Below are 7,796 nucleotides of genomic sequence, written 5' to 3'. Positions count from 1 at the left end.
TTCAGATAATATAATGAGTTATGCTATAGAGGTATAAAATAAAACCATTATAGAGTCATTTGATTAATTGCCAAAATGTAGTTTATTAAATGCTTTTTCCAAAAATGTAATTAAAAGTAAATTTTTAAGCTATAGGTTTTTTTTTCTTCAAATTTATATTTTTTGTTTTTAAAGAATAAACAATTTACAGGACATGGTCTCACTAAGATGTAGCTTCATTTCGTGTGAATTTTAGCCAAGACGTCATCTAATTAACTATCGAGTTGACCTTCTATGACCATATAAGCGATGTAAACATAAACATAGATATAAATAGAATAAGTAACTCGTGGAATAGGAGTTTTATAGGTCTGTTAAATTTTGTATTGTAGATATTAAAAATATGTTTATCGTCGTTTTGATCTTTAGGCCGTTTTTATTAAATAAGTTGGTTTACGGATCCGCCGACCCGAATTTTCGCTAATTCAAATAAAAATAAACGCACATTTGCCCTTAAAAATTATTTCCGCCGACCTCATATTTATCGATTTACTAAGAAAATTTTAAACGGTATTTTTGTGTTTACGTTTCGTAATTCTGGTTCCTATTACTGCATTAAAAAATCGTAAACCAGTGCACCGGAAACGTGACTGGTTAGCTGTTCACGTGTTTGCGCATCCTTAAACCCTGACTTCCGTTTAGGAACCAGACGATATCAGGGCATGGTTTGTTTACTATGAATGAACCAGTGTACATCCATCTGGATGTGGACGTCCTAAACAATTCAATATTATCAGACAAAAAATTTGTGAAATGCCTTCGTCATGAAACCATAGGTCAAGTCATTAATGAACAATTAGAAAACTTTAATGTTGTGATTGAAGAAATAAGGGCCGGCAGTTGCCTTTGTCTTTTAATATTGACTTGTTCTATGTGATGTGTTTTTGTTGTCGCATTTATTAATTCCACAAAACCTACAAAAGATGCTGAATAAAAGGTATTATCAAAAGGCTTTTCAAGTTTTACAGAACTATAAATAAGTCTTTTCAATCAAGTTTAAATTAATTTTTTTTTTTCCTCCTACCCTATTTTTTTGTGGCTGATATCCGTAAACCAAGTAAAAAAACAAAAACTGGAAAGATCTAGTTTAAATTTATTTTTTTCCCCTCCTCCTACCCGAAGTTTTTTGGGCTGATGTCCGTAAACCAACTTATTAAATAAGAACGGCCTTATAAGAATGATTTTGTGTGGATCAAATCAGTTAATCAAACTATTTACCTAGTTTCACTTTCAATGTTGACATTCTTTTCCTTTAAATACCCATACACGGACAATGCATGCGTTATTCTATCTCTTTCTACGGGGTTAAATTGGAGTTCACATGAATACATATTTAATGAGGTCGAATTATTCACTTGCAATTGAATAACTCAGTATCAATAATTATTAGCTTAATTTGACAAAATTGAACCATTTTAGCTGATAAAAGTAAATTATAATTTCTTTATTCTCTTTCATTAATGATTGAACAAAACAAAAATCATACTTTTGATTTTTTTATATATCTCGTAGCTAGTGCCCCTTTAAAAAATAAATAAAAATATTTTAATATAAAAGCTCATAAACTTTTGGGTACTCTTATACTTGTTTTCTTGCTAAATAACAAAAATATATAACAATAAAAGTTAACAATAATATATAGAAAAGAAATATTCATTTAACCATCTATGTCAAATTTTCAAATTTTCCATTACCTGATGCAGACGATTCATACACATTACACCCCTTAATTTGAGAATCGACTAAGCTCTCCATCAATGTATTTACATTTAATCATTAATTATACCAAAGGGAGGCTTATATCAAAAATATGCTTTAAATAATGATGGGGAGGTTTTAAATATCAGTAGGCAGTGGCGGATCCAGGGGGGGGTTCCGGGGGTGCGCACCCCCCCCTTTATTTTTGCCGATCAATGCATTTGTATCGGGACATATGTTTTGCACCCCCCCCCCCCCCCCTTTGCCAAGGGTTACCTGGGTTAGCACCCCCCCTTTCGAAAATTCCTGCATCCGCCCCTGGTAGGTTTTCTCCCCAGTTCTGTACAAATTTTCGAAATTTCCCTTTGACCGATGCAGACGCTTTGCACACATTACACCCCTCATTCAAGAATTGACTTAGCTCTCCATCAAGTCGCAATGAGTTTTCTCTCCAGTTCTGTAATTTATTGTCAAAATAAATAATCTGAGTTATCTCCACTTAAAATAGTGTTGACATCTTATTTTCAATGAAATATTGTGCCAGTAGGAGAGTTGGTGGCAGAATGGCATAAGATGAAATTGATAAATGTTTTCTTTGGGTAATTTACTTCGCCAAAAGTAGATTTATAAAAAAAAAATGTTGTTCAGTTATATTTTCCCATTCCTTTTCTAAAAAAAAAATTCAAAACAAACTCCCTGTACAGTCTTTTTATGAATGAATTTTTTAACACTATAATTCTGAAAACTAATAAATAGAGGAAAAGGATTACTTTTAGAATAGCTCTGCTTATAGTGGTATGTCCACTTATTAAATTGATGTAGTATTGAAATGCATGTTAACATTTTGACAAACTTCAAACGTAAACATGACCAATGGCATTGTTAGGACATAATATAGTGCCTATTATCATATTTTATGACTACAATTAGATATTGTAACATAATGGTAAGATATAAAACACATATTTTATATTCCAGTTAAATGTAATTGTTTTATTTTTTGTGTTTTGTTTGTACAATATGTATGTATAATAAAACTGCTGTAATATTTGTACTCTTTCTTTTTACATTTTAAATAAAAAGGTTTCTTAGTATTTATTTATTTTTCCTTTTTATGCTCTTTTTTATGGGCATTATGTTTTCTGGTCTGTACGTCTGTCTTGTTCGTTCATCTGTTTGTCCCACTTCAGGTTAAATTTTTTGTTCAGGTAGTTTTTGATGAAGTTGAAACTTGGTACACATGTTCCTTATGATATGATCTTTCTAATATTAATGCCAAATTAGAGTTTTTATCCCATTTTTCACAGTCAACTGGATAGAAAATGAAAGTGCGGAACGGGCTTGTTTGCATTTGAAATAACCAAGTCAATCAATCAATGCAACCATAGCAGCAGACATCTGTCCCCTTGCCTTTACATGGACAGGGCAAATTTTAAGTTTTAGTTTCAAATGCCATTTACGAATTCATTATATATTGGAACTATATCTTGAAGAGTTAGGTATACAGGTACTTCATAGCCCTATAGTCTTAATCTAATAATCTAATAAAGAAAATGTTCCTTGATAATGAACCATTTTCCAAAGAGTGTACCAATAATAAACACATTTGTTGTCAACCTGCAACATTCCTGTAAAGAAAGGAACTTTGGGACAAATACAAAGTACAGTACTGTGAATTCATTATTATTCGTTGGGATACCAATTTTCGTTGGTTTCGAGGGAACAGGTGAACCACTAAACACATTTGTTGTCAACCTGGAACATTCTTGTAAAGAAAGGACTTTGGGGACAAATACAAAGTACAGTACTGTGAATTCATTATTATTCGTTGGGATACCAATTTTCATTGGTTTCGAGGGAACAGATGAACCACGAATTCAAATGTTCTATGTGCATTGTACACAGAAATCGGCAAAACCACGAAATCAAATTTCCACGAAAATGCAAGTTTTCCTCCATCCATGAAAATAGATACCCAGGAAAATAAATGAATCCACAGCAACTTGTTTCTAATATGTGGGATTACATTTGAGCTCAACACTTGGTGTCTATCTTATTTGTTAATTTACTTTTTCAAACATCTTCTTTGAAACTACTGGGTAAAATTTAACCAAAGTTGGTCACAATCAGCATCATTGGGGTATCTAGTTAAAAATAATGTGTCTAATAACCCACCAGCTGTCGGACATGGCTAGAAATAGAACATAGGGGTAAAATGCAAGTTAATCTATCTTTTATAATGAAAACCTCTATTAAAAAAGAGAAAATCTAGCAGGTGCAAAATGATATTAAATCTGTCACGAATGACTTACTTATAGGAATTTATTTTTTCATTGTTTATTGGTTAATTATTTATTTTCACAATTGGGTCTGTTTCTTAGATAGCATAAGTACTAGGTTTCGTTCATACAAAAAAAATCTAACTTTTGTATAAAAATTATGAGAAAAGGCTGTAGACAATTTCTTGATGGTGCAGAGTACAAATAAATTATATCAATATAAAATAAGGAGAGGAGGGATTGTCAATGAAACAACAGGATACCTGCAAATACTGTAGATATTAGCTGTGACAGGTCATTGTATGTTTTCTTTGGTTTACAGCAACAGAATGTTAGGCTGGTATAGCATTGCTATCAACATTTCCTTCATACAATCTAGGAACCATTTAACAGATTACTAACATGTTTTATTTTCCTAATCATAGGACTCATTACGTATATATGTATCACATTACAGTTGCAAACAATACTGTACAATATAATTATGATTATTAATACATATAACATATAATAATGACGATTTTTACCAATTTCTGGTTGTTTTTGTCCTATATTTTTAAATATATAAAAGAAAGATGGACAATTTCAAGAGCAAAAATTATCAGGCAGACAAGTTTTACAAATAATTTAAAAAAAAATGTTAGTAAACTCTATTATAGGTGTGATTGCCCATAAAAAATGTTGCTAGTCCACAATGTTGGAGAGTGTCCCTTAATTCAGCTGCATATAAGCTCATTAGAGCCACTTGCTTTCTACAGCCAAATGCATTAGAGACAAAGAAATTTAGAGTTCCCACAAATTATTTGTAATAAGTTTATATTTCAGGAGTTTACATGGATGCTTTATATTTTGTATGCAGATACCTTATGTTACAAACTTTCGGTCTGTCATATGTTCATTACTTTATAACCAATAGGTCAAGTTTATTTGAGATCTTGAAGGATTGTTAGGTGTGCAGGTATCATCTGACATTGACCTCATTTTCATGGTTCATTGGTTGAATAAAGTTTTTGTGTTTTGTTCTGTTGTTCGATTACCATAAACAATATTTGGCTTATTGAATGATTGTAAGGTGGTCATGTAAAAAATGGGGAATGTGTAAAAGAGACCATAACCCGACCAAAGAGCAGAAAACAAATGTCCATCTGGCAGATATCATCTGACCTTGCCCTCTTTCTCAGTGATCTTAAAAAATGTAAAGTTTATGTATACGCTTTTTGTAAAACCTTTATCTTTAACACTGTCAACATACAATCAATGGTTAGCACGGTAAAACAGGCGAGACATTTTAGCGTGTGCACTCTATAGTTTAATTAAATGAGACAATTAATTTTCCAAAAATGTAAATTCCAAAAGATGTGGTACTGATTCTGTAGTACCGGGGTAACCCCCTTTGCATTTGGTTGATGTACATGATGGTCATCTGTTACTTCCAAAAAATGTGAAGATGGCGTTGTAGACACCGAGATCGTCACGTTTTTTCAAGGATCCTTGTTCAAAGTCGAGCATCTGTGTAAATTGAAAGAAAGATAAATGTACGAAGCAGACCTTCTAAACACTTTTCGGCGGTATTCTTATTTTAAGCTCACAAGGATCATACATATGATTCAGGGGCTCGATGGAAGAAATCATGTAGTTATTGTTAAGTGACATAACATCCTTTGCAAAATGCTTTGAAGTTCCACATAGGGGCATTTCTTGTTTGGTCTGTGCGTCCGTCCGTTCGTTAGTTCGTCCGTCTGTTCCGCTTCAGATTGAAGTTTTTGGTCAAGGTAGTTTTTTGTGAAGTTGAAATCCAATTTACTTGAAACCAAGTACGCATGTTCCCTATGATATTAACTTTCTAATTTTAATGCCAAATTAAAGTTTTGATCCCAATTTCACGGTCCACTGAACATAGAAAATGATAACGCCCGCTTCGTGTTTAAGTTTTTTGTCAAGGTATAGTTTTTTATGAAGTTGAAGTCCAATCAACTTGAAACTGAATACACATGATCCCTATGATATGATCTTTCTAGTTTTAATGTCCAATTATAGAATTGACCCCAATTTCACGGTCCATAACATTGAAAATGAAAGTGCGATTTCGGAATCCGTGTACTATGGACACATTCTAGGTCTTCTTGTCTTGATCGACAGTGATGAACTCATCTCCTAAGGCAGCCAGAAAAGAAAAATCTTACATTTTGAAACCGACTAAACAGTCTTCACAAAGTAAGATGTTCTGTAACCTGAAGCAAGTAATGTTAATATTCACGATTCCAATTAATGTAGCTGATCTTTCAAATGGGTTGGGGAGTACCAGTGTTGAAGTAAAGTGTAGGAAAACGAAATTATTTGATATAAACTGCGCCGATGACTTTGAAATAGTGATTACTTCGAGAACGGAGTAAAAGCTTTATTGAACTGTGTGATGCCCTTTCATCCTTATATCCCTTAACTCCTTTTATACATTAAAACACTGAGGCGTAGTAAATTAATAGCTGTATAAATGTAGTTTTTAGAGGTGTTTAAAGCGACATTACACGCAGAGAACGTGTAATTGTTCTCGTTATACGATTACAAGACGTGTACATAAAGGATTGTTTGTCTCGGATTTCGTGATAATATAGCTTTAACCTTTTAATTAAGATGGCCTTGATTTGATAAATATGAATATACATATATAATACTGAATCAATATATTAAAGAATTCAGTTTCGGACGTTTATCCAGGTAAGAAGTGTGTTTTTATAATTAATTTTGAATATGTACAATTTCATGCAGTAAACGGTAATGCATACTCAAATTATAATTCAAATTTGCATAACAAACTCGCTACAAGAGAAGCATGAGCAAATAATAGGTATATTAGCCAATTTATACATATATGTTGTCAAATCAACAAGGAAACAAGGTGTTTTTATTTGCAAAAAAATATTGTATCTTTCTAGCAGGGATAGTCTATACTAACTCCCCGTTCTTCATTATCAAACGAAAATCGTGACATATTATTATCATATTAAATTTTAAAAGTCTGCTGTGGACATTTCCCACCATATACAACACTACAAAAGACTTAATTGGACAGAAATAACCTACAACAACTAACAATCCTGTTTTGAGGCAGACACTTAAAAAATGTGTCGTTGTTAAACATGAGTGTTCTAACCCAACCACCGCTGGGTTGGTGGCTAACCCGTGACAGAGGCCTAACAGCACAACATATTTAACTAAAAAAAAAATCGATAAAAAGCAAATAAGATAAATAAAAAAAAAAAAAAAATCACAAAAAAAAAAGTATTTGCAGTCAAAGAAATCTAGTACAAAGCCAGTTAAACTGACTAATGAAACAATTATATTCCCCCAGACTAAAGCCACGGTATTAAAAGTACAAATCCAACAGTTTAGTGTATAAAAGACTTGATAAAAAGTATGAGAACTGTATGGCATTGTGCAATGCCAAACCATAAGTAAACAGTATCGACAGGATCGTGAGTACGCATGAGTGCATATAACAGCACATTATGTAGCACGTCAATATTTAATTGTTCAAAACACAAGTTAAAATGCTGTTTAGCAATAACTTATCTACTTGAAAACAATTTAAATAAACGTTTATTAATAATAAAAAAAATCAAAATTAAACTACAATGGAGTCATGCATTCGCTCAGATGCACCCAAAGGGTATGCTGTTCATAAGTACCTGCAACGTTTTTAAGAATTCTACAGGTGCAATCAAACTTCCTAACCTTATGTGTTTATCTATGATTTGATAATTTACCACTTGTTATATATAA

The sequence above is a fragment of the Mytilus edulis genome, chromosome 1 (assembly GCF_963676685.1).
Source record: "Mytilus edulis chromosome 1, xbMytEdul2.2, whole genome shotgun sequence".
In the NCBI taxonomy this organism is placed as follows: Eukaryota; Metazoa; Mollusca; class Bivalvia; order Mytilida; family Mytilidae; genus Mytilus; species Mytilus edulis.
The sequence above is the reverse complement of the archived record's forward strand: the minus strand, read 5'-3'. Positions refer to the sequence as shown.